This window comes from Carettochelys insculpta, chromosome 11, assembly GCF_033958435.1.
Source record: "Carettochelys insculpta isolate YL-2023 chromosome 11, ASM3395843v1, whole genome shotgun sequence".
NCBI lineage: Eukaryota > Metazoa > Chordata > Testudines > Carettochelyidae > Carettochelys > Carettochelys insculpta.
In genome coordinates, this window is record NC_134147.1 from 10,310,208 (window position 1) to 10,336,327 (window position 26,120).

Genomic DNA, 26,120 nt, shown 5'->3' on the forward strand with positions numbered 1-26,120 from the left:
AATCTGTTGGCTAATTTGATTGAAACTCTAATGTAGACACAGCAAGTTGGATTTGAACAAGTCCTCGTTGGTCAAAGTGAACTTTGGGCTCCCTCAAGACTGCACCTCACTGTAACAAAGTTGTTTCCACCACTGCCGATATCCTTCAAGGGCCATTCCAGCAGTCAGGGATTTTGAGGCCAGAGACCTCTTATCCCCTTGGCCATATCCCACACACTAGGTATAAAAATCACTCTTGTCACTCCTATACCAGTTGTCCTCAACCTTTCCAGGTGACTGCACCAAGTTTGGGAGTCTCTTTTGTCTTGTGGACCCCCAGGTTTCTACTCACTCAAACTATGTGCTTACAAAATCAGACAGAAAAGTACCAAAGTGTCTCAGCATGCGAATACTGAAAAATTGTTTTCTTTCTCTTTTTACCATTTTGTTATAAAAAATAAATCAACTGGATTATAAATATTGTACTTACATTTCAGTCAGAGTACATAGCACCATATAAACAAGCCATTGTCGGTATGAGATTTTTGTTTGTGCTGTCCTCGCTAGTGCTTTTCATGTAGCTTTTTGTAGAATTAGGCAGATCTCTAGAGCAATTGCTGGACTTCCTGGAAGATCTCTGCATGCCAGGGTTGAGAACCACTGTTCTTTGCCACCTAACATTTCCTGCAGACAGCAGGAAACAAACAGCCAGTCGGCCAGCAGGGATGATGGTAAGTACCAGGACTTCATGGTACACAGCCTGAAATGGCTCAGGTCCTGGGCAAGGCAGAGGGTAGGGGGGCAGTTATGGAACCCTCACAAGTGGTGGAGCTTTGGAATTCCCCCAGCCTGCCTTTCATGGCCATTGCTGCCAGGATGGCCAGGAGCCCTGGGGAACAACAATGACAGCCTTGGGCTTCTTTAAATTGCCCCATTTGTTTCTTCCTGTCGGCAGTGGTGCCAGATATTACCAACAGCACCACCGACGGTGGAGGGGCAGATGGAGTGCAGGAGCTGAGCAAAAGTGTTAGTGACATTAAAGCCCTGTCATGGGCCTGTACCAGCCCATTTTTACCTCTGTCTGGCTACGTCTACACGTGAAGCCAACATCGAAATAGCTTATTTCGATGAATAACGTCTACACGTCCTCCAGGGCTGGCAACGTCGATGTTCAACTTCGACGTTGTGCGGCACCACATCGAAATAGGCGCTGCGAGGGAATGTCTACACGCCAAAGTAGCACACATCGAAATAAGGGTGCCAGGCACAGCTGCAGACAGGGTCACAGGGCGGACTCAACAGCCAGCCGCTCCCTTAAAGGGCCCCTCCCAGACACAGTTGCACTAAACAACACAAGATACACAGAGCCGACAACTGGTTGCAGACCCTTTGCATGCAGCATGGATCCCCAGCTGCAGCAGCAGCAGCCAGAAGCCCTGGGCTAAGGGCTGCTGCCCACGGTGACCATAGAGCCTCGCAGGGGCTGGAGAGAGAGCATCTCTCAACCCCCCAGCTGATGGCCGCCATGGAGGACCCGGCAATTTCGACGTTGCGGGACGCGGATCATCTACACGGTCCTACTTCGACGTTGAACGTTGAAGTAGGGCGCTATTCCGATCCCCTCATGAGGTTAGCGACTTCGACGTCTCACCGCCTAACGTCGAAGTTAACTTCGAAATAGTGCCCGACGCGTGTAGCTGCGACGGGCGCTATTTCGAAGTTAGTACCGCTACTTCGAAGTAGCGTGCACGTGTAGACACAGCTTCTGCCAGGTAACCCCAGGGTTATGACCAGCCACCACGTGTGGCTGGAGTGGTCCATTGCCTTTAAAAGTCAAACTAGTTTCAAACATATCAGACCGAGAGAGAGCAGCTTTTCAAATTCAAGGACGAAGGTATCTGGTAAAATACAGGTTGAGCCTCTCTAATCTGGAACACTCTCATCTGGCAACATCTGCAATCCAGCATGATTTTAGTTAGCTGGACAACCACTTCTGATGGGTGTGGCCAAGTTTCCCGTGGTCCCATAAAGTTTGTTTCCAGCCACCACCCCTGACTCTCAGTGTCCTGTGCTGTTATTTAGCTGTAATTTACTCCTAAATGTCTTCTAAGAGCCCAGCAAGCAGTGGAAGTGTTGGTAATGCTGCTAGAAAATATTGACCACTTGTGGTCTGGCAAATATTCTCATCTGACACCAGTCAGGACCTGAGGGTGCCAGATCAGAGAGGTTCAACCTGTAGACCATAAATAAATCAGCCACATTCATTCTTGGTATAACTTCGCTGACACTGTTGAATTTCAGTCCTTTCGGTTAAGTTATACCGAGGAAGAATACGACCCAGTGTGTATGTGGCTAAAGTCAGCAATAGCATTCCTTGGGTAGTTCAGAGCCAAAAGCTTTACCACTTGGATAGTGGCAGTCTATGAAAAGCAGAGTTGTGTTCTGTGGACAATCGCCTTGACAGCTCTGAAGGGTTTGTATAACAGAAATCTATCTTGTTTCAACTATCCCCAGAGAAAAGGAAATTAATCAACAACCCACTCCGAACCGTAATGTCATAATTGCTTATATGTCACTTTTGAGGATTGTACAGTGAATCTGGTTTTGTTTGTTTTTATGTCATGAATCAATCATTTTTCACGTTACTAGTTAACTAGTCCGTCAGTTTGCAAGCAATAAACATCGTTTTAATGACTTTTCACCAGCATTGAATCTTTCCCAATGTCTTTCCTATCATTATTTAATTTACATCATGGTACCACCTGGGAATCCCAAATGAGATTACACCCATGTTATTCTAAAACCTTACATAGGCATGTAACAGTCTCAGCTTGGTAGTCACAAGTATTATCAGCTTGCTTGGATAAATAATTGCCAGACAAGGTGGTTTGTGATCTATTGATAAACTATTCACTATGGTTGCGTCTACACTAGCAAGTTCTTTTGAAAGATTTTGGAAGTTTTCTTTGAAAGAAGGTGGCTCTTTCAAAAACGCCCATGGAGCAGCTATCCACAAAAAGCGTTCTTTTGAAAGTAAATTGAAAGAATGCAGTGCTTCTTTCGAAATCACTCTTCCTTTCCTGTTTCAGGAAAAGCGCCCCTTTTGAAAGCTGCTTTTGAAAGAAAACGTGTGTGGACACTCCACAGGGCCCTTTTTTCCGAAGAACAGTCTTCATTTTTGATCCGTGGCCCATTCTTTTGAAAGAGCAGGGGCTGTGTGCACACTCTCTTTCAAAAGAGCAGATCACTTTCTGGATCCGCTTTTTTGTATGTGGACACACTCTTTCACAAGAAGTTCTTTCGGAAGAGATCTTCTGGAAGTGCTTCTTTAGAAAGAGCTCTGTAATGTAGACACAGCTGATAATTATGTGCTATTCATTATTCACAATCACTAGTGTGTGATTGGTCACGTGGTATTATTTTTGCTCTTTTAATTCGTCAGTGAAGTTATAACAGAAGGACATTGAAGACTAAACCCCATGCTCTTTTGGTAAAACTTTGAAAAGATTTCTGGGTATTCACATATTATGACCCACTCAATTCAATGGGTTATTTATTTTAGTAGAAATAAGAATATTCATTATACAGACCGAGCTAATTGGCCCTAAACAATCCTTTAAAACTGTTACATCATGCTAATTATTTCATTAATCAAATATATAGGCTATACTCACTATCTCCATAAACATGGTAGTTAAAAATGGGTCAGAAATGGTTCCTATTTCATGAGTTTTTATTTAAAAAAATTGAATCAGATCGACCATATAAGCACAACGCACCAGCCAGGTAACCAGAAAGATTCCAGCAATTGGATCTTTTTATACCCTTATCAGTAAAGCTGAAAAGTCCTCCACTACCCTACCTTTTCCATGTGTAAGTATTGTGGTAAGGTGCCCCCTTCATCTTGGATTGGCTCCTCACCTCTGTCCCCAGACTGTAGGGTCTGGTCTGTGGCTACCCCTGCTGTTCTGGTCAGTGGCCGTCTCCTTCCATCCTCTGTCACTGCCAGAGCTGTCAGCCTCCCCAGCTCTCTTAAAGGCACCCTCTCACCTCCTGACCTGCTTTTGGCTGCTGCTTCTTCTCTCCACCTTGACATTTCTCAGACTCTTCCACCATCTTTCTCATTCTACGGCCCCCCCACCCTTCTCTGTTAGCCTTGGCTGCTTTTAAGGCTGCCTGCAGTCAGCTCAGCTGGTCGGTGGTGTTAATTGATTGCCTGCCACCACACCCTGTTGCCTCCACCTGGGAGCTTAATTAACTCTTTCTGTTCTTCCCCTAGCCCAGGCTGGGTCCTGGGCTGCTTTCCAACCTTCCACCTGAGATCCGCTGGCCTGATACTATCACAGTATCTACACAAGTGATCAAATCACCTCACGGCCTTTTCTTGGAGGAGGTGAGTAAGTCGACCTCTTTAAGCCTCAGAGAATGTTTTCAAGCCTTCTTGAAGTATGCAGGCTCCAGAACTGGACCCCATATTTTCCTAGTGGCCTGCAGTGGTGTGGCTGTCTGCTCAGAAGGAGGAAACTCTAAAGCAGGCCAAGGGAAGCCTGCACAGAACCTGCCAACCAACAAAGGGTTTGTTGGAAGCCAGTAAGAAGGAGGCTTACTGAGACAACCAATCAGAGCCAGGGAAGGCAATATAAAAAGGGGCTGTTCATCAGAGTTGGGGCAAGGCAGGTTGGGATGCTGGGGCTACAGGGAAGATGCAAGTAAGGGAGAGTAGGAGGAGGACAGTAGGAGGCTGCTGGTAGGGCATTCTGGGGTCAGAGCCTGGAGAAGCAGGTGTGCTTGGACCATCCCCCCGACCATTGGCAGTGATGAGTGGCTGACTCTGACTTTTCCATCAGTATGTCCGTGGAGTGAGGGGCTACACTGAGCACAGCAGTTGGCCACAGATGCAATTGATGAGGCTAAGGACTGCCGGACCTGTGAGGGTGGGCAAGCAACAGAGAGCAGGACACCGCCTGTGTGGGGGAGTGGGGAGGTGAAAAGGAGAGAATTCCCCAGCCATGAGGGGGAGGGGAAGGCATGCTGTCCTTTGGTCTTACCACCAATGCTGTGTGCAGACACCAGTTCCCTTCCCTAGTTCTGCTCAGTATGCCTTTTTGTAGGTCAAGGATCACATTAGTGCTTTTTGCTGCAGCACTGCTTTTAATCCTGCTGTTGAGGACTTGCTAACTAGAATCATAGAATCCTAGGGCTGGAAGGGACTCAGGAGGTCATAGAGTCCTGCCCCTGAACAATAACGTATTTATTGTTAACTATAATGTATTTATTTCTGTTCTTCCAGAGTCAAGTTGATAAAGTGAAAATGAAAGTTCAATAAAATGAATGAAAACATGCAATGAAAACATTTTGATAAGGTTGAACCAAAACATTTCTGTTTGTCTAGTTTTGCAATACATTTCACAATTTCTCATTCCAAATCAGATTTTTCTATATTTTCTCTTTCAATGGGTATTTCGTGTTTTGGCCCTAGGAGTGAATTCATTTCGGGGGTACATAATTCCAGAATATGTTTTGCTAGGGTGCTGTGGAATCCCTCAGCATGAAAGCTGTGACACAAATGCAAGTTGTTACTAATACTTGATCCTATATTTCCCATAGCATCTGCAGCCCTGAGCCAGTGATGTGTATTTTTTACACTTTAGTCTGATGTTTTACCTGCTGTTCACAGGTTTCTTGGGAGCTTTATTTCATTAATGTTTGTGAAGTACCTGGAAAACTGCACTCTAAAGTTTGTACTGTTTTAATGAGACTTGCTCATGATGATGGCGTCCAAATGTCACGTGTTAGGAACCGTGATAGGTAAAAGCATCTGGCTGGCATAGACATCATAACTCAAGAAGGAAAGGTGATTATTGCACCATTATCTGAACAGTAGCATTAACCTGAATATCGTGCTAGAAGAGCTTGCATCTATAAGATATAAAAATGAAAGCTTTCTACTGAACTACATCAGTTCACAGACAGATTCTATATTTTTCATTTACGTTCTCCAGGTTGAAAATATCTGCAATGTATTTACAGTGGCGCAATACACAACAAATGTTCCTTCTTCAATGAATGAGATGTTTAGGACTGTTGCTTAACGTTAGTGTAAATATTTGACATAGCTGATAAGCCAGACCCCAAAAGTACACAATGATATTGTTAAAGAGAAAATGCTACATTCACTAGTTTAGTAAATTGACCAAGCTACACACCAGCTGTATGAATAGCTCACAATTCAGCTGTTGTCAAACTCATTAAAGCTAAAAGCCTCAACAAACTTTCAGGCTAGGGCTTCACGGTCAAAAAGGTACAGTTTTTCCATCAAAAGAGCTGACTCAATTGAAAATCTTCATGGATACAAGCCCTGGTAGATTTATACCCAATGTAGCTAGTTGAGGTGTACTTAAAACCCGCGACCAGGGTTTACAACAGCTTTTATTGAAGTGAAAATAACCTGTGCCCTACCCTCACTCAGAGTTACAGTGTGGGTGTGGCTACACAGAGATAAAAAACCTGCAGCTGGCACAGGTCAGCTTGGGGTCGTGGGGCTCCAGCACCAACACTGAAAAATCGCTGTGGAGACATTTGGGCTTGGGCTAGAGTCGCAGAGGAATAACAAGGCGCAAAGAGCTTAGACCACCGCTCACTCCAGAGCTGGGAACACAACTTCGGTCTTGTCCTCCCCATCTACTAGCTCGTGCTTCCTCCTTGATGAGGACTCAACTCGATATCCAAGTACAAAGCCTGATGCTGTGCAGCTCACTGCAGTGAGCTGCACATTCCCATTAAAAACCCAAACAAGTCCTACCCTCCAGCCTCCTGATGAGTTTAAGCCATAATGACCTTCTAAGTCTCTGAACAATAATAACGCTATGCGAAAAGGTGATATATGAGGAGCCTACAGGAGGCTTCCGTTTTTTTGCCACTGAGAACATAATTTAAAAGGGCACTGTCAAGGAGAATGAGCCATTCTCAAGAGTGAAGTTTGGCAGCCTACCCACATACTTAGGTGTGGTTTACCTTCCCATGTCGGAGCACCTAGACCCCTTACATGCAAAAAAAGACCTTCTTTTTGAGTCTTAGTTGGAGCCCTGACTTTTAGCTCAAACTCTAGAGGCGCCTCCACCAAAGTCCAGAGTGCTCAGGTTCTAGCCCACCTGTGGGCAGTTACAACAGGGTTCCAGGTTTACTGCTTGACATTCAGTATTTGGTCTACGATCATTCAGAAGGAGAAGCTACAGTTCTATTAGTACATTTGCTTTCTCTGGATATGAGAATAATGAGTCACATTTGAATGTGTTAAATTAAAAAAGCTTTTTGTCTGGAAAAGTTAGTTCATATGTTTCCTGATACAGTTTTATTTTAGGGAGGCTAAAAATATCCTGCACTTGAAACTCCTGTCATACAAGTGACAGGAAGAAGAAATGAGAGACTCCTTGAAGGAGGAATTTGGTTGGAAGGTGTCTGTTATTTGGTGTGGTTGTCATATCTAGGGATGTGATGTTGGAACTAGGATCACTCATGATGCTGACCACAAGGGAGTCTTCATAATCCCCAGCAGAATACAAAGGCATGGAAGAAGTTCATTGCTTACTCCTGCGGATTAAAACTACCAACTTCTCACTCTACCAAATAAACCAACCCAAAGTTTTTCCATAATTACTCCTCAGAAATTGCAGGCAGTGAAAATAAAATGTATGGAATGTTGCATTTTCTGTCATGTCTGTCTGGTAGTAATACTATATATCAGTTTATATTTTTGAGATTGAAGACTTGTGCTGCTCTTAGCGCTTCAGTGTGTCCTCGTGACCTAGCACAAATGTATCTTGATGCCTCTCTCCTGTGTTGCTAATTAAGAGGATAAGTATAGAAGGACGTTGAACTTGTGTGGAGTGCTTGTCTGAGCAAGAGGCTTGCACAGTAAGTAAAAGATGGGCAGTGTAGTGACCAATCAGCATAATCTCCTAGAGTTCCAGGGACAAGGACACAAGGGGAAGCTGCCCAATGGGTCTGCAAACCTCCCTCTCAGCTGACTTCCTTCTGACAGATTCACAGCAAGGATTGTATCTCAAACCAACACTTACACAGATGCTAAAGACAGTCTGTAGCTATCCTGCCTTGGGGTTGTCTATAGTATGACTACACGTAGATGGTTAACATGTTAAATAAAATATAACACCCAGAAAGATCTCAGTACAGGTCTGTGAGTACAAATCGTTAATCTCCAAAAGTAGATCTACACAGCAAAGTTATTTTGAAATAACTAATCTACTGCCTACATGATGCAACTGCTATTTCAAAATAGCAGTTGATTTATTTCAAAATTGGTAAACCCTATTTCATGAGGAATAGTTCCTGTTTCAAAATAGGTGCGGTTAAGATGGCGACTAGAACCTATTTCAAAATAAGCCATAGTGTGTTCAACAGCTCTGTTTTGAAATAGGCTCTATGTCTGTATCTGCACTAGAGGGTTTTGTAGACAGAAGGGGCCTTCTGCCAGCATAACCCAGGGAGCGTCTGCACACATAAAGTGTTCTGTCGACAGAGTCTTGACAGAACCCAGCATTTGTCTCGACAGTGTTATCCCTTGAAAATTGTAGGCAGCGTAGACCCTTCTGTCGGCAGAGAGGGCATCCGGTTCACTGGGTAGCCCTGTTTACAGAGCTTCTGGTCAGCCATTCTGTTGACAGAGGGCAGGGCAGTCTGACTGCTCTCTGTCGACAGAGTGGACTTGCTCTGTGAATGTGCTTTTGTGTGTAGGTGCGCTCTGTCGACAGAATTTCTGTCACCACAACTCTGTCAACAGATGTTGCTGTCGACAGACGCTTGTACTGGAGACATAGCCTATGGCTATAGTCACACTTGGCCAAAACTTTGAAATGGCCGTGCTCAGCTGAGAGGAATAAGGGGATTTCGAAGTGTGCAAGGTCCTTTTGAAAAGGACCCCCGTGTAGCTGCGCTGAGCTGGCAGCGTGCTAATACTAATGAGGTGCTGAATATTCAATTCAGCGCCTCATTAGTATTCTTCGATTTGGCCCTTAGCATGGCCATTGCAAAGTTTTGGCCAAGTGTGGCCACAGTCTATGTGTCTAGCCAATGTATTATGAAATGACTAAGTGCTATTTTGAAATGCTTTTTTGTGTGTAGCCACCCTATTTTAAAATAAGCGATTTGGGAATAGCTCTTCCAGAATAGCTTATTTTGGAATAAGGCTGCTGTGTAGACATATCCTAAGGAGGAGGAGAATAAAAGTCTGTTACTTAGTATGGAGTAAGGCTGTCAGTGGTAAAATTCATTGAAGCACATCTTAAAAGGACATTGCCAACTGGGTAAGCTACACAATTTAGCTAAGGGCTCCCTAGATGTGATTCTCTGTAGTGCATCAAAGAAGAAAGTTCACAAAAGAACAAACAACTGCGTTTTGTAGCTCCTAACACTAATTGAGCTGTACGGGTATAAATCTGTCACACACATTGCACTGGGTTTTGCTTTTGTTTTCTGCATATGCATTGGAGATTTTTGACCCAATGAATAAGTGGCAAGACACAAAACTTTCATTTACCAGTAACTGTGAACATTTAAATGGGTCATATTAAAAATTAATTTAACCCCAACTTCTCATTCCCCTATATACACTTTTATTAATCAGGCAACTGATAGCTAAAAAATCAGCCTGCATCTGACTGCATAGCAGCAGTTACCGGGCAATTCTGGCTGCTATTCTTCAGAAGTTTGTGGAAGGATTTCAGGAAAAGGTCTGAAGCACCACTGAGATGGACTTTCCACAGGGCTAAGAGGCATTTCCTCATTCTCCAGTCATGGTAATGAATGCGATGAGCTGGCAACTGGTTTCCTGTAAGTTAAAGCTCTACCCTTCGAAGCATTTGGTCACTTTCTGCAACACTAAGATTTGTTCCTGACAGGATCACACCCTGTGAGGGCAGTTTGAGAACAGGGTGGGTGCAGAGCTGTCACATGCTCAGGGTGCACAGGCCAGCCCACCTTTATTTATTTAAACAGACGCCAAACCTTGGCTGAGCTCACCACGAGCATGCCGAGGCGGGGAAAGGTGGAGCAGAACGACAGCCCTAGCAGTCAGACTCTGGCACAGAGCAGGTTGCCACAGAGTTGTATGTGCCCAGAAAGACTGTCCCCAAACCATTCGCTCCGGCCTCCTGGAGGCAATGGGAGGATGTGGAGGTATATCAGCCAGACCCTCCTAAAACTCCAGGGGTCTCCTCCTCCTTCACTCCTGAACAGGGACAAAGAAGCATCCTAGACAGGCAGATGCTCGTGCGCGCACACACACACACATACACACACACAGACACATGAGTGCAACCATGCAATGGTGGCATGGATTTTACACACTGCCAAGGGTCACAGGACGTGGCACTCTGAGGAGGGGCTGCACAGCCATAATGCAGGACAAGCGTGCATGACTTTTCTCTATTGAATAGGTAGGGCTGTCCCAGGAGGGCAGGGGGAGTGGGGCTGGTTGCAATCCCCCATTGCCAGGGCCCCAGGTGCATGGTCTGAGGCAGGCCCTTCCCTGCTCCACCCCCACCCTACTCCCTTACCCGCTCCCCCAGGCAACGGGGCCCAGATATTACTTGGGGCAGAGGGCTGGGTGCAATGGAGGCAGCAGGGGTCTCCTCCCACCCCCCTCCGTGCGGGCAGCAGCAGCCCTGCTGTGCCTTGCTGCCCTCTTTCCCGGTTCGGAGGCACAGTGGGCCGGAAGGCAGCACAGCAGGGTAGAGCAGGCTGCTGCACCTGTTGCCCATGTGGTGAGTGCCGGGGGAAGGAAGCGACCCTTGCTGCCTGCCCATCTGACCCTTGGCCCCAGGGAACCCCTCCATCCCGCCCATCCGTGGTACTACTGGGTAGGCTTCTGTGAGACCCCCAAAAGTGCAGTTCACCCTATGGCCAGGGCAGCGCTCTGAGTAGGGTCTACAAGACCCGTGAGGGAGGGAGACTGTAACTGACAGGAATGCTGAACGTGAAGAGCAACAAGAAGAAAGATGTCCTGTCTGCCAGGTGGACAGCCTCACCAACCAGTGTGCTCCTTTTGACCCGATCCAAACGCCAAAACACCTGGTGATCGGGGGAAGCAAATGCAATAAATCTAAATAAAATCTACAAAGCCGTCTGCTTGCTTACCTTAGAGAAGTTGAGGTGTATGTTGCAATTATCTCTCTCAGCACAATCAAAACCATCTGTAAAATACACAGAGGTCCTGCTAGGTGCACACCGCTTTCCAGGCAGCAGCCTGGTGTACTTCTCTGGCCTGGGGGCCACATCTGCCCTACCAGTCAGACCCAGCTTCATTGCCCATCTACATACCTTGCCTTTACCTCTTGGCTCCCAGATTCGGAAGGCATGGCGCAGGCACCTTGCTTGGCCTTGGGCAGGCAGGAGTTCCTTGTGCTAGTACATCTGTGGATTAAGGAATGGCCTCAAGAGGCTGTGAGGCAAATGCTGTCTGCTCCTCCTGGGTTGGTGGCTGATCACAGTCCCTTGCAGGAGAGAGTAAGGCCAGGTCTACAATATACACTGAAGTCAGTTGTAGAGATGCAATCAACTTTTCTACTATCAACTTACCTGGCCTTCTTCCATTCTACCTGCCTTACTCTTCACGAGATTGTGGAGCACAGGGGTTGAGTGCCGACCCCTGATAGTTTGATTTTGTGCATCCCTACTAGCACGCAAAATCGAACTCTAGAAGATCCATCCTGACCAACTGATCTTACCTGTAGAGAGAGAGAATGGGAAACTCCCCACTCCACATGCTGTCAGGGAGAGAGAAATAAACTGATACATCAGAAGGCTTGCGAGGGTTTTTCAGAGTCTTTCAAAGACACACTGTGTCAGGAAACAGGAGAGGGTTGGGATGTTTCTTTCACTGGTGCCCGCCAGCTGATTGCTATGCCCCAGCCCTATTCAGCTAAAAGGGGATTTACTGTGTAATAAGCCACATCCTTCATGCCACTATATTCAGTTTGTTTGCTTGAAGGAAGGTGTGTCAGGAGTTTCCTTCACTAGCTCCAGGGGTGCTAACAAAACCCAAAATTAGAGCATTTATCAGAATTGCAAGCCTCAGTGGCATGTAAAACTGTACTGCATGACAAAATTCAGATTAGTGACAAAGTAAGCCATCTGGGAATGCCACAAGGGGGCTCCATAGGAAAATCTACTGGAAAACGAACCTGTTAGGGTCTTGTTGTCATCAACAATAATGACAACTTCATATTTATCCATAGGATTCTATGTGCTTTGCAGCTCTCAGGGATTACATCTCCTCCCACACTGAAACGTAGGAACATCGATGGGTCAGAGGAAGGGATGTGGAGGAGAATGCCTTATCTAATTGAAATTACGGGGAACGTAAGTAGGCAGGAAGTAATAATTTGGAATGCAAGAAAAACAGGAGCAATATTTTAAATGTTAAATGGGACCTTTAATGCCTAGAAATGGCATAAGACTCAGTTTTCATTTGATACAAGAACAAGTCAAGTACCCAGACCAATACAATGAATCGGATTTGTTATGAACCTGCAAAACTCCTCTATGAATTAGGCAGCTTCACTTCAGGCTGGTGAGTGTAATATTTTAAATGTTTGGTTCTTCCCTTTAAATGACACAGCAATAAAAGCAAAGGGGCAGTGGCACTGAGGCCACAGAGACATTATCTGATACATCTGAAACATTATCACTACTCGCTGACATTACAATTCCAGAACCCCATGGAATAATGAAAGCACAGCTTCCTCTAATGTATGTTTGACCAATAGTTTGCTTCTGGCATACTGAGAAACAAGCATCTTTAAGCATCCCAAAAGATTGTGACCCCTGACCCCCAGCAGCCCTCACTCACTTGGTAGTGAAAAGTTCCTTTCCCATGCTGGTGTCCAGCACCTGTGGGGAAATGCAGTTTTCTTAACTCAATCACTGTTGCCAATATGAAATATTAAAGTTTGTGCTTTCGAAAAAACAGAGCACGCTAACTATGCCATTACGTTAATGATGCACACTGAGATAAGATGTTTCTTTCTAAAGATTGGCTCTCCTCTCAGGTGATATTAAAATAGAATATAATATAACACTGAGGCTGCTTCTACGCATGCCATCTCCCTTCAGAGATACCATGGTAAATAGGTAATTTGAAGCAGGGCTAATGAGGCACTAACGTACATATTCAGCACCTCATTAGCATAATGACAGCCATGCGAATTTCAAAGTGCAGAGTTCGAATTGCAGATTGACAGTGAAGATGGGGGTAGTTTCAAAATAAGCGCCCTACTTCGACTTTACATTACTCTGATCTAGTTCTGTGTATTTCGAAACTGCCCCCATCTATCCTGTCAATCTGCAGTTTGAAGCCTGCACTTTGAAATTTGCGTGGCCGCCATTATGCTAATGAGACATTGAATATGCACATTAGCACTTCATCAGCCTGCTTCCAATTGCCTGCTTCCAATTGCTGTGTAGAAGCAGCATCAGACACAGTTAGAGCAGAGTAGTTTCAGCTCTTGTTTATGTGGTCTCCAGTGCCATGAATTATATAGCTCAGATGTCTAATAACACATAGCACTTTTTATAAAGACCACTGCTTAGCATTACTGAATATTCTGTTGTTATTCTGTTATTATATTATTATAATATTCAATTACTGAATATTACTGAATATTCGACAGAGACAGGGAAGCAAAGCTCACAAGCAAGTGGAGAACATGGAAAGCTGGGAGATGGGTTGGAAATGGGAGGGAGCATGGGCTACAACGTCAGAGTACAAAGTGGGTCAGGGCAAAACAGGGCGGCAAGATCAAATCGATATCTTAGATGCCTATATACAAATGCAAGAAGTATGGGTAATAAGCAGGAAGAACTGGAAGTGCTAAAAAATAAATACAACTATGACATTGTTGGCATCACAGAAACTTGGTGAGATAATACACATGATTGGTATGTTGGTATTGAAGGGTACAGCCTGCTTAGGAAGGATAGACAGGGAAGAAAGGGAGGCAGTGTTGCCTTATATATTAAAAATGTACACGCGTGGGCTGAGGTGGAGATGGACGTAGGAGATGGACGTGTTGAGAGTCTCTGGGTTAGACTAAGAGGGGTAAAAAACAAGGGTGATGTCCTGCTAGGGGTCTACCACAGGCTGTCTACCCAGGTGGAAGAGGTGGATGAGGCTTTTTTTAAACAACTAACGAAGTCATGCAGGGCACAGGATTTGGTGGTGATGGGGGACTCCAACTATCCAGATATATGTTGAGAAACTAATACAGTGGGGCACAAACTATCCAATAAGTTCTTGTACTGCATTGGAGACAATTTTTTATTCCAAACGGTTGAAAAAGCTACTGGGGGGAAGCTGTTCTAGATTTGATTTTAACAAATAGGGAGGAATTGGTTGAGAATTTGAAAGTGGAAGGCAGCTTGGGTGAAAGTGATCATGAAATCACAGAGTTCACAATTCTAAGGAAGGGTAGAAGGGAAAACAGCAAAATAGTGATGGATTTCAAGAGAGCAGATTTTGGTAAACTCAGAGGGTTGGTAGGTAAGGTCCCATGGGAAGCAAAACTGAGGGGAAAAACAGCTGAGGAGAGTTGGCAGTTTTTCAAAGGGACATTATTAAGGACCCAAAAGCAAGCTATCCCACTGCATAGGAAAGGTAGAAAATATGACAAAAGTCTGCCTTGGCTTAACCAGGAGATCTTGCATGATCTCAAAATAAAAAAGGAATTGTATAAAAAACGGAAACAAGGGCCGTGTCTACACGAGCCCCAAACTTCGAAATGGCCACGCAAATGGCCATTTCAAAGTTTACTAATGAAGTGCTGAAATGCATATTCAGCGCTTCATTAGCATGCGGGCGGCCGCAGCACTTCGAAATTGACGCGCCTCGCCACCGCGCGTCTCATCCCCACGGGGCTCCTTTTCGAAAGGACCCCACCTACTTCGAAGTCCCCTTATTCCCATCAGCTCATGGGAATAAGGGGACTTCGAACTAGGAGGGGTCCTTTCGAAAAGGAGCCCCGTGGGGACGAGACACGCGGTGGCGAGGCGCGTCAATTTCGAAGTGCCGCGGCCGCCCTCATGCTAATGAAGCGCTGAATATGCATTTCAGCACTTCATTAGTAAACTTTGAAATGGCCATTTGCGTGGCCATTTTGAAGTTTGGGGCTCGTGTAGACGTAGTCAAGGACAAATTACAAAGGATGAATATAGGCAAACAGCACAAGAATGCAGGAGCAAGATTAGAAGGGCTAAGGCACAAAATGAGCTAAAACTAGCTACAGGCATAAAGGGAAACAAGAAGGCTTTTTATAAATACATTAGAAACAAGAGGAAGACCAGGGATAGGGTAGGACGATTGCTCAGTGAGGAGGGAGAATCAGTAACAGGGAACTTGAAAATGGCAGAGATGCTTAATAACTTCTTTGTTTCAGTCTTCACTGAGAAGTCTGATGAAGGAATGCCCACCATAGTGAATGCTAGTGGGAAAGGGGTAGGGTTAGAAGTTGAAATAAAAAAAGAACAAGTTATAAATCACTTAGAAAAATGAGATGTCTGCAAGTCACCAGGGCCTGATGAAATGCATCCTAGAATACTCAAGAGCTGATAGAGGAGCTATCTGAGCCTTTAGCTATCATTTTTGGAAAATCATGGGAGACAGGAGAGATTCCAGAAGACTGAAAAAGGGCAAATATAGTGCCCATCTATAAAAAGGGGAATAAGAATAACCCAGGAAACTACAGGCCAGTCAACTTAACTTCAGTGCCAGGAAAGGTAATGGAACAGATAATTAAAGAAATCATCTGCAAGCACCTGGAAAGTGGTACGGTGATAGGCAACAGCCAGCATGGATTTGTAAAGAACAAATCATGTCTCAAACCAATCTGATAGCTTTCTTTGATAGCATAACAAGCCTTGTGGATAGGGGAGAAGCAGTGGATGTGGTATTCCTAAACTTTAGTAAAGCATTTCATATAGTCTCGCATGATATTCTTATGAAAAAACTAGGCAGGTACAACTTAGATGAGGCTGCTATAAGGTGGGTACATAACTGGCTGGATAACCGTACTCAGAGAGTAGTTAATGGTTCTCAATCCTGCTGGAAAAGTATAACAAGTGGGGTTCCACAGCAGAGTGTTTTAGGACCAGTTCGTTCAATATCTTCATCAACAATTTAGATATTGGCATAGAGAGTACGCTTGTTAAGTTTGTAGATGATACCAAGCTGGGAGGGGTTGCAACTGCTTTGGAAGACAGGGTCATAATTCAAAATGATCTGGATAAATTGGAGAAATGAACTGAGGTAAACAGGATGAAGTTTAATAAGGACAAATGCAAAGTGCTCCACTTGGAAAGGAACAAACAGTGTTACATATTCAGAATGGGAAAGAGACTGTTTAGGAATGATCACAGTAGAAAGGGATCTAGGGGTTATAGTGGACCACAAGCTAAATATGAGTCAACAGTGTGATGCTGTTGCAAAAAAAGCAAATATGATTCTGGGATGCATTAACAGGTGTGTTGTGAACAAGACACAAGGAGTCATTCTTCCACTCTGCTCTGGTTAGGCCTCAGCTGGAGTATTATGTCCAGTTCTGGGCACGACAGTTCAAGAAAGATGTGGAGAAATTAGAGAGGGTCCAGAAAATAGCAACAAGAATGATTAAAGGTCTAGAGAATGTGACCTGTGAAGAAAGGCTGCAAGAATAGGGCTTGTTTAGTTTGGAAAAGAGAAGATTAAGGGGGGACGTGATAGCGGTTTTCAAGTATCTAAAAGGGTGTCATAAGGAGGAGGGAGAAAACTTGTTCTTCTTGGCCTCTGAGGATAGCACAAGAGACAGTGAATTTAAACTGCAACAAGGGAGTTTTAGTTGGACATTAGGAAAAAGTTCTGAACTGTCAGGGTGGTCAAACAGTGGAATAAATTGCCAAGGGAGGTTGTGGAATCTCCATCTCTGGAGATATTTAAGAACAGGTTAGATAGATGTCTATCAGGGATGGTTTAGACAGTACTTGGTCCTGCCGTGAGGGCAGGGGGCTGCACTCAATGACCTCTCGAGGTCCGTGCCAGTCCTAATATTCTATGATTCTATGATTCTAACTCTTCTGCTGTTGCAGGAAGTGGTACCATCCCTACTGACTTTACTGGGAGCAGAGTTAGGACAATGCAAAGAACTTTTTAAAATGTTTGCTGCCTTTTATTTGTACATCTCAGAGGCTATGTCTACACAAGAGAGTTTTGTTTACACAAGAGAGTTTTGTGAACAAACCCACAGTGTCCATATTTCCAAGGAGTTCTGTCAACAGTAAATCAACAGAAAGTGGCACTTCTGTCGACAGTGTTTTGTCACTTCCCCGTGAAGCAGAACACCCCTGCTCACAGAGATTTGTCCACAGAAAGCCAGTCTGGACATTCTGGGGTCCCGTTTGTCGACAGATACGGCTTCTGAGACACTGGGCAGCCCTGTTTGCTAAGCTTCTGATTAGCCATTTTGTCAAGACAGCAGCCAGGCAGTCCGGCCGCTCTGTCGACAGAGTGGGTTGCTCTTTGGATCTGCTTTGCAGTCTGGCTGCAATCTGTTGATGGGAGTTTTGTCAGAAAATATCTTCCGACAGTTACTTCTTTCCACACATTGTCCTAGTGTAGACATTGCCACAGATTCCAAGGACAGAAGGAACTATTGTAGTCATCTAGTCAGACCTCCGATACGACACAGACAGTAAGACTTTACACTGTTTAACTCCTGTTTTAACTAGCACAGCTCTTATAGACAAATGTCCAATTTTGATTTAAAATTTCCCAGTGATGGAGGCTCTACCATAACCCTTAGTAGATTGTTCCAATGGTTAACTACCCTCACTGCTGAAAATTTGCATCTAATTTATAGTTTATATTAGTTATACTTTTCTAATTGTAGAGTCTTCTAGTATCACGTTTCTGTATGTACAAATGGTGATCAAGTTAACCCCTCACTTTCTTTTTGTAAGCTAAATGACTTGCATGCCTTCAGCTTTTCATTATACATTGTTTATATTTGTACATATATATTTATGGACAAAGCATTTCCCAAAAGCCTATAAGTATTATAATCATCCTTCTTTTGCAGATGGAAAAATTAAGGTGCATGGGAAAAACTAACTGAAATTTACACTGGAAAAAATTACACTGCACTAACTATTCCAGAATAACTCCCTGGATGGACACCCTGTTCCAGAACAGCTACTCCATGTTGGAATATGTATTCCAGAACAACTGTGCCATCTAGGGTGGCTGACAGCTTCCACAGGCTCTGGGCAAGCTGGGGGAGGGAGTGGTTTTGGCCACCTCCATACCCCTGTCAGGGGTAGGGCCTTCAGCAGAAGAGGCAGGGCCCAGGCAGTCAGCCCTCAGCACTCTGGGACTCCAGCACTGGCCCCTCTCCCACACCTCAGAGTGGCACAGAGCAACATAGGGCCTGCAAGGTGGCAGGGGCTCCTGCCCTGGACCCAGCGCTGCTGCAGAATCAGTGGTGAAAATTTTTCTGGTGTTTTAACAGAAAAAAGGTGCCAGAACTCTGTTGCAGTGTGTTTCACCAGGAAAAAAGCCCTGCCTTATGCATATCACAGCACTGTAAAATTTAGATGTAGATTGCCCTGAAATCCCATTATGGACAAGTTTGCAATAACTTATGCATAAAAGCCATTGCTTCCTAACCCCAGATGATTACAAGCTGCCAAGCAATCAGCACATTTTTCATGCTGTTTAATGCACATCTTGGGTGGTTTTATTATCCATATCAATTTCCAATTCTTCTTCTGAATCCTGTTAACTTCTTGGCCTCCCTGATACCTTGTGTCAGTGAGTTCAATTTTCCTGTTTGGCCAGCAAAGTACTGCTTAGAATTTATTTTCCTATTCTCCCTGATTTGGTCACTGGTGAAGTCATCACTGACAAAGCCAAACAGATGGAGCGCTGGGTCGAGCACTACTCCGAGCTGTACCCACGCGAGAACATTGTGGTCGACTCAGCCCTCGATGGCGTCTAACTCCTACCAGTAATGGACGAACTGGACCGGGAACCAACTGTGGATGAACTGAAGAAAGCCATTGACAATATTGCAGCAGGAAAGGCCCCTGGCCAGGATGATATACCACCAGAGGTAATCAAGTGTGCCACAGACACTCTCCTGGAACCCCTACATAAGCTACTGTGCCTGTGCTGGAGAGAGGGAGAGGTTCCACAGGACATGTATGACGCTAACATCATAACCTTGTATAAGAACAAAGGAGACAGAAGCGACTGCAACAATTACTGTGGAATCTCCCTCCTAAGCATCACTGGTAAACTGTTCGCTCACGTCATCCTCGGCAGACTCCAGAAGATTACTGAGAGGGTGTATCCTGAATCACAATGCAGATTCCATGCAGAGAGATCTACTGTCAACATGGTCTTCTCTCTGAGGCAGCTGCAGGAGAAATGCAGGGAGCAGAGGGAGCCACTCTATATTGCGTTCATCGACCTAACCAAGGCCTTCGACTAGGTCAGCCGGGATGGACTGTTCAAACTGCTCCACAAGATAGGTTGTCCACCACGGTTACTCAAGATGATCCAGTCTTTCCATGAAGACATGAGAGGAGCCATCCAATACGATGGCACATTATCGGATGCTTTCAGCATCAGGAGAGGCGTCAAACAAGGATGCGTCCTTGATCCGACATTGTTCGGGATCTTCTTCACACTCCTCCTTAAACACGCCTTTGGATCTTCAACAGAGGGCATCTTTTTGCACACAAGATCTGATGGGAAACTGTTTAATCTTGCAAGGCTGAAAGCTAAATCTAAGGTGCAGGAAGTCCTCATCAGAGATATGCTGTTCGCAGATGACGCTGCTGTAGTGTCACACACAGAAGACCAGCTTCAGAAGCTGCTGGATCAGTTCTCCAAAGTGTGCAAGGACTTTGGGCTCTCCATCAGCCTAAAGAAGACAAATGTACTTGCTCAGGACGTTGCTGATTCTCCATCAATCAGCATTGACAACTATACATTAGAGGTCGTCCACAAGTTCGTTTACCTCGGGTCCACCATCACTGACACCCTGTCCTTGGAGACTGAGCTAAATAGGAAGATCGGTAAAACAGCCACAACTCTGTCCAGACTCAGCGAGAGAGTGTGGAATAACAACAAGCTGTACACTCACACCAAAATGCAAGTCTACAGAGCCTGCATCCTCAGCACCCTCCTTTACGGCAGCGAGACTTGGACCCTGTACGCCCTCCAGGAAAAGAGGCTGAATGTCTTCCACTTGCGCTGCCTCAGGCGCATCCTTGGAATATCGTGGAAGGACAGAGTGTCCAACACTACCGTCCTTGAGCAAGCTGGAATCCCAACTATGCACACCCTCCTCAGGCAGCGGCAGCTCCGCTGGCTTGGCCACGTCCACAGCATGAATGATGGAAGGATCCCAAAAGACATCCTGTATGGCAAGCTAGCCTCTGGCAAAAGACCTCCCGGACGCCCCCAGCTGCACTACAAAGATGTTTGCAAGAGAGACCTCAGGGAAGTAGACATGAAGCCAGACAGCTGGGAGGAGCTGGCAGACGATCGCAGCAGATGGAGGCAGGAACTATACAAGGGCCTTCAGAAGGGTGAGTTGAGGATCAGACAGCTAGCAAAGGAGAAGCAAGCCCACAGAAAGCACAGCAAGGACCTGCCAGACACCCATTACATATGCAACAGGTGCAGCAAGGACTGTCACTCTCGTGTGGGTCTTCACAGTCACCGCCAACGCTGCAAATGAGGATGCCAAACGGAACTACGAAGGGCGCGTTCCATAGTCTATGTAGACTGAAGGATGCTACTGTAACTATTCTCCCTGATAAGAGGAAAGTCCATTTTGAACAAAGGCACAAACACTTGGGAAGATGCAGAAGGGACTTGGGATTGAAAGGAAAGCCTACATCTTCCCTAAGGGCTAATTTAATGTTCCTTCTCCTCCTATGAATGTAAGGACTCGTTCTTCCTAGTTCAGATGCTTAGAACAGAGGTTTTATGAACTGCTTTGTCAGAGAAACCAGTGAATGTATCAATTTAAAATAATGACTGAGGCTTGGGTACACTAGGCAGGTAAGTTGATTGTGGATAAACAATTCTACCTATGCAATTGCATAGCCAGAATTGATTTATCTGCAATCGAGTTACCTTGCCATATGCACAGAGGGAGGTGGATGGCAGAAACTCTCTTCTTAACCTCCATTACTTCTAGTACAAAGGCATTTTCTTTACCTTATTTCAGTGCTGTAAGTAGCTAATTTTGCTCCTGAGGCAAGAATGTAAAATTGCACCCCCTCATGTCACACTATTCCCACCTTTACCTCTGCCCTGACTGCACAGCTGGGCTTCCAGGGTAGTAGGCATCCTTCAGTCTGCATAGACTGTGGATTGCGCCCTTTAAAGTTTCAATTGAGGACTTCATTTACAGCGTCTATTGTGACTATGAAGACCCACACGAGAGTGACAGTCCTTGCTGCATCTCTTGCAGATGTAGTGGGTGTCTGGCAAGTCCTTATTGTGCTTTCTGTGCGCTGGCTTCTCCTCTGCTAGCTATCTGATCTTCATCTCGCCCTTCTGAAGGCCCTTGTGTAACCCCTGCCTCCATCTGCTGCGGTCATCTGCTAGTTCTTCCCAGTTGTCCAGCTCGATGTCTACCTCTCTGAGGTCTCTCTTGCAGACATCTTTGTAGCGCAACTGGGGGCGTCCGGGAGGTGTTTTGCCAGAGGCTAGCTCACAATACAGGATGTCTTTTGGAATCCTTCCATCATTCATCCTGTGGACGTGGCCAAGCCAGCAGAGTCGACGCTGCCTGAGGAGGGTGTGCATGGCTGGGATTCCAGCTTGCTCGAGGACGGCGGTGTTGGTCACTCTGTCCTTCCATGATATTCCAAGGATGCGCCTGAGGCAGCGCAAGTGGAAGACGTTCAGCCTCTTTTCCTGGCAGACATACAGGGTCCAAGTCTCGCTGCCATAAAGGAGGGTGCTGAGGATGCACGCTCTGTAGACTTGCATTTTGGTGTGAGTGTACACCTTGTTGTTATTCCACACTCTCTTGCTGAGTCTGGACAGAGTTGTGGCTGCTTTTCCAATCCTTCTATTTAGCTCAGTCGTTCCATGAAGACATGAGAGGAACCATCCAATATGACGGCGCATTATCGGATGCTTTCAGAATCAGGAGCGGCGTCAAACAAGGATGCATGCTTGCTCCGACATTGTTCCGGATCTTCTTCGCGCTTCTCCTGAAGCATGCCTTTGGATCTTCAACACAGGGCATCTTGCTGCACACAAGAGCTGTGTCTACACGTGTACGCTACTTTGAAGTAGCAGCACTAACTTCGAAATAGCGCCCGTCGCGGCTACACGCGTCGGGCGCTATTTCGAAGTTAACTTCGACGTTAGGCGGTGAGACGTCGAAGTCACTAACCTCATGAGGGGATCGGAATAGCGCCCTACTTCGACATTCAACGTCGAAGTAGGGACCGTGTAGACGATCCGCGTCCCGCAACGTCGAAATTGCTGGGTCCTCCATGGCGGCCATCAGCTGGGGGGTTGAGAGATGCTCTCTCTCCAGCCCCTGCGGGGCTCTATGGTCACCGTGGGCAGCAGCCCTTAGCCCAGGGCTTCTGGCTGCTTCTGCGGCAGCTGGGGATCTATGCTGCAGGCACAGGGTCTGCAACCAGTTGTCAGCTCTGTGTATCTTGTGTTGTTTAGTGCAACTGTGTCTGGGAGGGGCCCTTTAAGGGAGCGGCTTGCTGTTGAGTCCGCCCTGTGACCCTGTCTGCAGCTGTGCCTGGCACCCTTATTTCGATGTGTGCTACTTTGGCGTGTAGACGTACCCTCGCAGCGCCTATTTCGATGTGGTGCCGCGCAACGTCGAAGTTGAACATCGATGTTGCCAGCCCTGGAGGACGTGTAGACGTTATTCATCGAAATAGCCTATTTCGATGTTGCTACATCGAAATAAGCTATTTCGATGTTGGCTTCACGTGTAGACGTAGCCAAGATCTGATGGGAAACTGTTTAACCTTGCAAGGCTGAAAGCTAAGTCTAGGGTGTGGGAAGTCCTCATCAGAGACATGCTGTTCACAGACGATGCTGCTGTAGTGTCTCACACAGAAGACCACCTTCAAAAACTGCTGGATCGGTTCTCCAAAGCGTGCAAGGACTTTGGGCTTCCCATCAGCCTAAAGAAGACAAACGTACTCGGTCAGGATGTTGCTGCATCCCCATCAATCAGCATTGACAACTATACATTAGAGGTCGTCCACGAGTTCGTTTACCTCGGGTCCACCATCACTGACACCCTGTCGTTGGGCTTCCAGGGAGTGGTGCTGTTAACTGGGCACCCAGCTCTGAAGGCAGTACCCTTGCAGCAGCAGTGCAGAAGTAAGGATGACAATACAATATCATACTGCGCCCTCCGTTAGCCTGCATTGCAGCTAGCATTGGTTCTGCCTTCAGAGCTGGGCCAGCACATGCTGCTCTCCAGCTGCTCAGGTCTGAAGGCAGTATTGCCACCAGCGGCAGTGTAGAAGGGAGGCTGTACTACAGCCTAAGTTTCCTGTTAGCTGTGCAGCTTCCCATTAAGCCTTGCTCTGGGATTTAGGGCTGAAGGGTGAAGTACTGGAATACGTTGCCTGGAGGTGGTGGAATCTCCATCCCTAGAGATTTTTAAGTCCTGGTTTGGCAGGGTCCTGGCTGGGGTGATTTAGTTGGGGTTGATCCTGCTTTGGGCAGGGGGCTGGACTAGATGACCACCTGAGGTCCCTTCCAGCCCTCGAATTCTATGATTCTATGATAAGAGCCCCAGGTTAGATGAGATTTCAGGGGCTTGCAGAATAAATGCAAACCTCCCTGTTCCATACTTGGCAGTTCTGAATTCAGTCTCACGGTTATCAGCACAGACTGCCTCACACCGCTCTGTAACTCAACCCTCTGCAGGCCCTCAGACTTGGGAAATGGGAAGTTGTAGCTTGTATCTGGGAGTTTTAAGTGGTGTATATGGATATAGTTTTCACATAATGTGACAGGGCCCTTAGCCCTGTTCCATCCCCTTTGTGTCACTCTGGTGGTTCAAAGAGGCTGTGATACTGGTTTGAACAGCTTGCGATTGCCCTGGAATTGAAGAGTCTCTGTAGGGCAGAAAGCTGAGGTGCACCACCTCTCTCAGTGGCAGCACAGCTCCATGAGGGCTGCAATGGCCAGGCACAACTTAGAGTAGCCCAGAGGCTACCATGAGCCAACCTGCCCCAGGATCAGCAGAGGGCATGGGTGCTGTGAAAGCACTTTCCCCCCACTCCATGTCCTGTCTCAAACATGGCTCAGTTGGACCCATGGATCAGGCCAATATTTAATTTCCTTAAACTCTGGGAAAACCACAAAGTATTGTGCTAACAGGAAACAAAGACAAGTGATTGGAATGTTCTGCAGTGCTTGTTATTCGAGAAGCTCCTAAAATGAGACCAACGAGCTATATATCTTTGATCCACTAACATATTATTGTCCTATAATTCAGAAACTAAAATGACTCTTTTTTTCCTACCTTCCTTCACCCTCAGGTTCATAGGTCATTCACTAGTTTCCACCATTCATTTGGTTAAATGCTGGTCTGTTCAGGCTTCTGAGTGTCAAGTTGATGGATCTGGCTTCTTTCCCTGTTGTTCTGCATGTTTTTCTAAGGCTGTGTCTACACTTTTAAAATTAAAGCATGGCCGTGACAGCACTTTAAAGTGAAAGTGTGCCCATGTAAATCACTACCACGGTGGGAGTAGTGCTGGGAGGCCATTTATACTAGTGCTTTACAGCACTGCAACTTGATACACTTGGGGCAGGGGGTTGTTCACACCCTTGAACCAGAAAGTTGCAGTGCAGCAAAATGGCAACGTAGACTTGTTCTTAGTCTGTCTGTTTGTCTGTTACTAAATGGTGTCCATAGAACCAAATATTACTAGAGTTTTCTCAGGCTAAGGACTGTGTGCCCTTTGATCAGCTTGCTTTAATCACAAAATGCATATTTAGTTGTTTTGGTATAAATGTTTGCTCAGTTCCACTACTCTTAGGTCATCTCAAATGTCTTGCCTTGACTACAAAAGCAGTTTCTCCTCTCTCGGTGTTCCCACCTTCACATCAGCTGCTGGAAAGGGGCCATATCCTCCCTGACTGAATTGATCTTATTAACTCTGGCCTTCCTCTTGATTAGTTCTCCCTTCTTTTCATGTGCCTGTGTATTTATACCTGCCTCTGGAATTACCACTTCAATGGATCTAACGAAGTGGATGTTTGCCCATGAAGCTTATGCTCCAATATATCCATTAGTCTATAAGGTGCCACAGGACTTCTCATTGTTTTTGTGGATACAGACTAACACAGCTGCTCCTCTGATACCTGCCTTGACTATAGAATCATAAAAATGTAGGAATGGAACAAATTTCAAGAAGTCACCAAGACCAGCCCCCTGTGCTGTAGGACCAAATAAACCTAGGCCATCCCTGATGGGAGTTTGTCTAGCCTGTTGTTCCAATCATGGGGATTTGACAACCTTCCTTGGAAGTCTATTCCAGAGCTCAAGTACCCTTATAGCTAACCTAAATCTCCTTTGCTGCAGATTATATTCATTACCAGTTGCCTAACTTCAGTGGATATAGAGATCACAGTCCTCTTTATAAAAGATCTTAACACATTTGAAGATTATTATTAGCTTCCCCTCACTCTTCTTTTCTCATGACTAAACATGCCCATTTTTAAAGTTTTCCTAATAGGTCAGGATCTTTCCACTCCATTATCCCAGTCAGGAATGAAAACATTTAATAGTACCAGACCCAGGACTGACCCCTGCAGAACCACACTAGATACACCCTCCCAAAGTGACTGTGAATCATCGACCTTGAAGCATATTTCTTCAGTCTGTTGTGCACGCACTTTATAACAGTTCTATCTTGACCATATTTCCATAATTTACATATGAAAACGTCAAAAGCCATGCTAAAATCAAGATACATTCCATCATCTACTTCCTCTATCCACAACCATGGAAGAACACTACGTTTCAAAGTTTATCCTTTGAAAATCCATGCTATCTATTCATTACAACTCGATT

At 45.6% G+C, this 26,120-nt stretch overlaps 1 protein-coding gene across 1 annotated transcript in view; it reads right to left on the reverse strand.

The window, feature by feature from the left end:
* The window catches only part of LOC142019263 (uncharacterized), a 198,363-nt gene that overhangs the window by 78,880 nt on the left and 93,363 nt on the right, over positions 1-26,120 (reverse strand). The gene's annotated exons all lie outside the window — the stretch shown is intronic.